The sequence below is a fragment of the Triticum dicoccoides genome, chromosome 7B (assembly GCF_002162155.2).
Source record: "Triticum dicoccoides isolate Atlit2015 ecotype Zavitan chromosome 7B, WEW_v2.0, whole genome shotgun sequence".
NCBI classification, from domain to species: domain Eukaryota; kingdom Viridiplantae; phylum Streptophyta; class Magnoliopsida; order Poales; family Poaceae; genus Triticum; species Triticum dicoccoides.
Genome location: NC_041393.1, coordinates 772,957,956 through 772,966,305, shown reverse-complemented (window position 1 = coordinate 772,966,305; position 8,350 = coordinate 772,957,956). Strand labels below are relative to the sequence as shown.

The 8,350-nt window shown below is 40.9% G+C and overlaps 1 protein-coding gene across 6 annotated transcripts in view; it reads right to left on the bottom strand.

Annotated features, from left to right (window-relative positions):
• Nucleotides 1-1,024, bottom strand: part of LOC119337164 — a 30,491-nt gene extending 29,467 nt beyond the window's left edge. For all 6 annotated transcript variants that reach the window (XR_005163053.1, XM_037609284.1, XM_037609283.1 and 3 more), the window contains exon 1: nucleotides 842-1,024. The gene's annotated coding sequence lies outside the window, so the exon portion shown is untranslated. The remainder of the gene's footprint in view (nucleotides 1-841) is intronic.
• Between the last annotated feature and the right edge of the window lie 7,326 nt (nucleotides 1,025-8,350).

Genomic DNA, 8,350 nt, shown 5'->3' with positions numbered 1-8,350 from the left:
GCAAAGGTTTGGGCCCCGCCTGGAATCCCTGTAAAACTTTACAAGTGTATATGATTACCACTGTATATTACTGAAGATTAGTAAAATACAACCGGATCTATTCACATATAAGTACTCGCGCTTGGTTCGTAGGATTTCTCACTCGTATCCACTCCATGAACTCGCCGGCGGCCGACGAGACCACATGTCCGCATGTATATTATACGAAGAGTGCACATGTCCGCGATGTGGCCATGGCGGATGCGGTACCCGGCGGCGGCGGCGCGTGAAGGCGCTTTGGTGGACGAGGTGGACGCTCGTCGTAGGTGGCAGGTCACGGGGGTGGAGCTGACAGTGCTGGCGGTTGAGGTGGTGCCTCCGGCGAACGGTGCCGGCCTCGGCGTGCTCCTGTCGAGCCGCAATGGTGCTTGCGTCGGCTGTGGCCCCTAGCGAGATCGAGCGAGATGGGGGTAATACGGGAAAACGATGGCATGAGCTGTGTTTTGTAAACCGGTGACATACAGATAGAATACAAGTGTAATCTGAAACTGAGTGTAAATTTTACAACCCAAAAACGACCTTCCAAGTAGATCGACCGGTTTCAAATACAGTACAAGGGTATGTTTTACGCGTGTAAGCCGCTGGAAAACGGCAATCCAAGCGCGGCCTTGATGGTGGTGATGGGTTTGCAGGTTGGGAGTGGAATGGAAGACAACAGTTCCAAGAGCGAACCAAAATTATTGGTGCAAGGAGAGGATCACCAGTAGAGTACATGCATGCAAGGTGAGCTTGGAGATCATGGAGTTGTTGGTTCGTTGTCAGGAATAAATATGTGTCGTAGACAGTATCCTAGCGGTCATACCTTGGCTCAATCCAATGGCAACTGTTCAAGGATCGGTATTGTGCTCGTCTCTCCTCACCGGTCGGCCACTGCGAAAGATGGCCAGACGCAGTTCAGATTTGGAACGACTGAGGACAACCGTCTTGTCTTGGATGAAGTTGTATACTGGACGAGAGTATGAGTATGAACAAGGTGGAAGATCAGCCTTAGTAGGCGAACTGGCCGCCTGGGATGCCTGTGTGTAATATTTATGGTGTGAAGGTATTAATTTGAATGGCGCCCGGACCCATGCTAGCCATTTCTTTTTTGAACTTATTTGCTGGGGTAGTTAAATGATTGATCTTTATTAATGAGTTCCCACATTTAAATGATGCAGAGGCCGGGGGTCGTCCTTCTTTATAAAAAAAAAAACACTTGATGAGAAATATTTGTTTATGCTAGCAGGACGAATCATATTTCCAAATAGTTGCTGCTGTATTAGTTTGACTAGACTAAAAAGCTCCATTGTTGTTGAGAAGAGACGAAATGCCAGTAGGAAGACATTGTTTATGTTAGCAGTACGCCATTGTCCCGTAGTAGTAGGCCGAGATAACGTAATACTATATGCTAGTGATCGTGACGCCCAATCGACGCTGTATTGTAATTAGAGATTGACCTGCCATTGGTATATTTCAAAGTCTACATATCATGTGATCCACATCATCAATGACGTACGTGCTGACAAGGAAGACTCACATGTGCACAGACGATCAAGTCATTGAGTTAACGTTAGGTATTAGGTAGCTGTTTCAACAATAAGAAAAGAGTAGGTATGATTATGATGTATAATGCGTGTACATCTCAACCATTGTAAACTAGTCTGCTCCATCTGGTTGAAATCAAAGTAGTCATATTTGTTACACTCCAGTTTGGTGGCTACGACAAATCGATCCGACCTGCTCTCCTTAAACAAGAAACAATGATGAAGATGGATGAACAACTAAATATAAGGTTACCATGGTCCAAACAATGTCTTTTGCTAATGGTAGAACATACTCCCTCCGTGTCATAATATAAAAACATTTTTGACACTAGTGTAGTGTTAAAAACGTTCTTATATTTTGAAACAGTGGGAGTACTTACTAAATGATCCTAAATTTTTGGTTGGTAAATTGTGAGTGTTATTGAGAATCCATCTTGTCTTCTCCCATCGTTTTTTGTTGTTGTTGCGAATCACATGGTTTCTTCTTAATATAATTGTGAGCTGGAACAGGAACGAGCTCCGCTGAATCACACTCACGGTATGCATGCATCCAGCAAATGCTCATTAAATGAACTCCAGTTCAGTTAGAGCATCTCTAGCAAATCCTTTAAAAGTTATGTTTTTTTGGAGGGGGGGGTGGGGTGGGGTGTGGTCATTTAGTTGATTATGTATCATCTAGCCTATCCTTTATACAGTTTAGTTCATCAAATATGAATTTTCCCATCTAAAACTTTCCCCCACTAGCTCATATTTAGTCCAGCCGTGGTTGTTCTGACGAAAAATAAGTCGAGCCGCACTGCTTACTGTTCCCATGCAGTGTTTCTGCCCAACCCTGACACCGCTGCTGCTAGCCCCATAGGCCGTCTCAGTCCCAGTGACTGGCCGACTGGAAAGCCCAACCCCCACTGCACCTTGGCCACCATCACCGAGACGGAAGGTACTCACTCCAACTCATATTATTGTCGCTCAAAGGGATGTATGCAGACATATTTTAGTGCATTCATTGGGCGACAACTAATATGGATTTGGAGGAATATAAAATTTGATCCAGCATTTGTTTGACTTGACGACTCCACACCTATGGCTAAAAAGTTGCATGTTGGCCTCCAAAGAAAATTAAATTATTGTTGAGAAGAGATGAAATGAAAAGACTATCCTTACAAAATATAAGTCAGTCCTAAGACATTGTTTTAGCTAGCCAAAGCAAGGATGCTAGCACAGAAAACAATCCAGAAACCAAGCCTCTGCGTCACACTAGAGGGCGACCGTGGTGTGAGCATCGCTGTTCGTTCTCTACCCCCCTTCGCCTCATCTCTCCCTTGCCATAGCCGAGCCAGTCTCCCAGGGCAAAGCTCCTCGTGGTGGTTGGCAGCGGCGGGCGCTTTGAAGCTGCATGCTTCCTGTCAATTAGGGAGGTGTTGGGCCATGTGCAGGGGTTTGTAGCAAGTACCAATTTTTCCTCAAAGAAAGTGACCTTAAGGTTTGTTGAACCAAAAGTAGTTTGATAACATAGCCAATGATCATCACCTGCAAACACAAATAGAAAACTACGTTGACCCCCAACGAAACTAGCAAAATTGTCAATCTCACAAGCCTTGCTAGTTACAAAAGATTAAATGTAGGTGTGTATGGGAGGTTGATTGGAAAAGATTAAAAAAAAGGTGCTAACTTCCAGACGTATGGAATATAGCAACAGATCTGAACGCCCATTTCTCTTTCTTAATTACTAATTATACATCTAATTCTTTCTTTTCCCTTGATTACTAATCTCTTTCGCGGCTGATGAAGGGATGTACCTGTTGATTTCTGTTTTCATGCATGCATGCAAACTAGAAGACAAAACAGATGATGTCAGCAAAATATTCTTTCTATTTCAATACCTTAACATGTTTTTTAGCTCAAACTGTCGATCTGTTTGAAAATCTGCTTTCATATAAAATTTTCTTCGCGACGAGATCTTCGAAACTAGATCACATGTTTATATGTTCCGACGAAAAAAAATCATTGAAAAAGTTACCAGGTTTGGGCTACATAAGTTATCACGCCTTTAACACATAAGTTACCAACCTGTTTTCGCATAAATTGTTGGACAAGAAAATTTATTTTCCAACCTTTCTTCTCACGTGCACATACATGCATGCCCTAGATGACAAAAAAATGTTGATGCTATCCTAGATTCTCCCAATTTATAACTTCAGAATTTTTTTGTACCTCAAACTGTCGCCCTAGCGAAAAACCTTTTTCACACAAATGATTTGTCGCGATGATATCTTGGAAATAGATCCAACATTGGTATGTTCCAACAGATTTTTTTGGTGTAAAAAATTATCACGGATGTGCTACGCAAGTTATCATGCTAGTTGAGCATAAATTATCATAGTCTTTCCCCAAAATTTACCGGGGCATATAAATTGGTTTCTTCGATATTCTCCCCATATACACGTTCACGCATGCCCCAGAGGACACAAAATGTTAATGTAAGGGAGGATTCCACTGAATTTCAAAAAAATTGAAAATGTTTTGTAACTCAAACAATCGCTCCGTTACAAAAATAGTTTTGACATGAGAAATTAGTTGCGACAAGACCTTTGAAACTAGATTTCACGTTGGTATGTTTCTATAACATTTTTGGTCAAAAAGTTACCAGGCCAGGGCTAACTATGTTATCACCTCTGTTGTGTTTATACTACCATGTTATTTTTACACGAGTTACCAAAGGGTGTTTAACAGCATGCACCCCCCTGCCACCCACCCGGTCAAAAGTTATCACACCTGAACTAAGTAAGTTATTAAATCAATTGTGCATATATTATCTTGTTGTTATTTACACATGAGTTACCGAGTCAAAGTTATCACCATGTTTGTATGTAATTTATCAGGTCTGCGGTGCGTAAATTACCATGTTATTCGCACAAAAATTACCGGTGACACACTTCTTCAACTTTATTTGCCCGGATTAAAAGTTATCACCGTGTTGCACATAAGTTATTAGTTCTATGATGCATAAATTACCATGTTATTCATGTAGAAGTTATCAGTGGTTTACTACAACAACCTCCATCCCCCCCAAAGTTATAATAGTGTTCGTACGCAAGTTATCAGGTATGTGATGCATTTACTATGCTCTTCACACAGAAGTTATCAAGGGTATGGTTTCAACAACCCTCCACTCCCGTCAAAGTTATCACACTGTTTATACGCAAGTTATTAGATGTGCGATGCGTAAATTATCATGCTTTGTACATATTCACCCCCATCGTATTAACATTGTCCGTCGGCACCATCGTGGCGTTTTGCGACGACACCATCATAGCTACACAAGGTGAATTTTGTTCCACTCTAATAGCACTACATAAATGGGATTTTCTACAATGGTAATATAGAAATGAAAAGTCAACTATGAAAATACCCTTTTATCTACACAAGGACTAGGCATAGAATATGTGGTTGGTGGGCAAATGTACTAAATCAACGACCAAGGATCAAATCCCATGAATGACCTATATTTTTCTCCTTTAATCAAGCGGTGATTTTAACACTAAAGCATGGCTCTGACCGCTGCTTTAATAATCCCATAAAAATGGTGCGGCATGCATACTTATTATAGTAGTTGGCTAATTAATCCAGCATTAATTATTGCGAGATTTCGGGGTAGGAGAAACAATCGGGCCAGGACCGAAGCAGTACATGGCAGGTGCAGTTTTAAAGGAAACGCTAATAACTACCGATAGAATAGGAAACTGAAGCCAGAAAATAAGGAAAGAGGGTAGATGAAAAACGGGAAAGAGGGAAGACGAGCGCGCGCCCGCATGATCCGGATCGAATGGTGAAGGAGTCGTTCGGATCTATTACTAAAATCCTGCAGACTGGATTTTAGCTTTAACGTTGATCGAGGTTGGAAAAAATGAAAGAAAAATGGACCAGTATCCATAGGTTCACCGGTGGTTTCTCTCCAAAAGATTGCATGGTGCAGTGGATAAACTGCAGTTGCGTATCGATTAAATTACAATTTTTATGACTATAATTTTACATGACATAATTAACATAGGAGCATCATGTCCAAATATCTATAGACCATTATTCAACTGCATCTCTAGCTAATACTCTAACCAAGACTGCTTGGATACATGCATATTAAAGTCTCTATCTATACCTACTAATAAAACAAATTGATATTCTTAGTCTATTCTGTCATGACATTTTGTAGAAAACTCTCCAAACTTTTCGTAGATTATGTAACATCTACCCTATCCTTTATAAAGTTTAGTTCACTAAATATGACTTTTCCCATCTAAAATTTTCCCCACAAGCTCAAATTTAGTCCAGCCGTGGTTGTTGTGATGAAAAATAAGGCCGAGCTGCACTGCTTACTGCTCACGTGCAGTGTTTCCGCCCAACCCCGACGCCGCTGCAGCTAGCTGATACGTCCATTTTGCATCATGGTTTTATGTTGATATTTATTGCATTATGGGCTGTTATTACACATTATATCATAATATTTATGCCTTTTTCTCTTATTTTATAAGGTTTACATGTAGAGGGAGAATGCTGGTAGCTGAAATTTTGCACTGGAAAAGGAGCAAATATTAGAGACCTATTCTGCAAAACACCAAAATTCCTGAAACATCACGAAGAATATTTTTGGAATATATAAAAAATATTGGGCGAAGAAAGTACGAGAGTGTGGCCACCTGCCATCCACAAGGGTGGAGGGCGCACCGTTCGGTCTTGTAGGCCCCCTGGCAGGCCCCCGACGCCATCTTCTCCTATATGGTGTGTTTTGACCTGGAAAAAATCAGAAAGAAGCTTTTAGGTGAAAGCGCCGCCGTCTCGAGGCGGAACCTAGGCAGAACCAATCTAGGGATCCAATCTGGCGGAGCTGTTCTGCTGGGAGGAAATCGAAGCCATCGTCATCACCAATGATCCTCTCATCGAGAGGGGGTCAATCTCCATCAACATCTTCACCAGCACATCCCCTCTCAAACCCTAGTTCATCTCTTGTATCTGATCTTTCTCTCAAAACCTCAGATTGGTACCAATGTGTTGCTAGTAGTGTTGATTACTCCTTGTAGTTGATGCTAGTTGGTTTATTCGCTGGAAGATCATATGTTCAGATCCTTAAGGCTATTCAATATTTCCTCGTGCTTGTATGTGTTTGACAGTCTCTTTACATCAACAACACCATTATCAAGTATTGCCTACAGTACATCATGCAAGATAAAATTTGAGTTTTCATTTCAGATAAAAATTGATCATATCAGAGTCATGGGATCTACAGGCAACATGACAGGATTTTCTATACCTTATAATCCACTGTGAAGGCACCTGTTCGAATTTCCAACTTATCGGAAAACTCTTTCGTGATTTTCTTCAAAAGTTGGTATGACAGAGCCTTGGGATCTAAATCTTCATAAATTAATATGTTCTCTAGCTCAATTTGGCGATCCATAATTTCGGCACCTGGGTAACTTATATACCAACTCAGTTACCCACTCTTGAAACAAGAGATCACATATTATTTTTTAAGCCACTAACTTGGCCACAATTTACCAAGTAATTAATGAATCACTAAAAAATGTTAGCCTTTTGTAGGAGATATGCCCTAGAGGCAATAACAAATGTTATTATTTATCTCCATGTTCATAATTATGTTTATATTCCGTGCTATAACTCCTATGGTTCTCGAGTCTACAATAATCACGAGGCTCGGAGGAAAACTCATATGCACGTGTGGAATTATAAACTGTAAAATGTATTCCTAGTCATGCCTCTAAAACTAGCTCAAGTGTTGCATGATGGTTTTGTTTTCCTGGTCATGGGCATATGCTGGCAACTTTGAGGACGCAATGTTAGAAGAACACTTGTGTTGAATCGACCCGAATTGATGCTATGCTATGAGATACACTCGTCACAAGTTAATGGTAAATAACACAAAGAAAGTTAATGTGTGATAATTCCTAAGACCATGAGAGTATCAAGTTCCTTCACACTTGCTTCATAACTTTGGGGTTTGTTAAACGTCATCCGTAAAAGGGTGGCTATTACGACAGCTTACGGGTTCATTGAAAAGTATGACAATGGTCCGGATAGCTCAAGATTTGGATTCGCTCCTCCGACGATGGAAAGATATTCTTGTGGCTGTCTCGGTGTTACGGTATCCATCATCATCTGGTTAGACACATCCTGATTTGATCACAGGGATACCGAAATGCGGGAACGAGAAAAGAGAACAAAACCAATAATGAGGTAACTGGCATAGTTGACAAAGTTGTTGATCCACAGGGATACCGATAAATCTCATCTTGGGTATTTGGAACATATCGCGAAGCAAGCAAAATAGCACATGGAAACTAGAGGTTCACTCGAATAATTATTCGTGTGGGTATTGGGGTCAATATGGATTTCCACGGTTCCTCTATTGATCATTGATCGGAAAGTGTTCTGGTCATGTCGATACTTCACCGAACGTACGTAGTCACACACTTAAGGGTCATCCATCTGCTGAATACTAAACAAGAAGTGTGAGAGAAAGTCGCTACAAAAGTTTCGAAGATGACAGAATTGTTTCTAACAGAAAATCGGAAATGTTTTGGAGTTACCAAAAATGTTTCAGAATAAAACCATCACACCGAAAATGTTTTGGAACGCATCCAGAATAATTTTAGAGGGTGCCGAAAATGTTCTGGGACCTTTTCAATTTTTTTCGAAGAAAACACGCAGGAAAACATCTTGTCCCAATGAGAGGGATAAGATCCCATGAAACGTGGGGGCTTTTTTTGGGCTGTTTT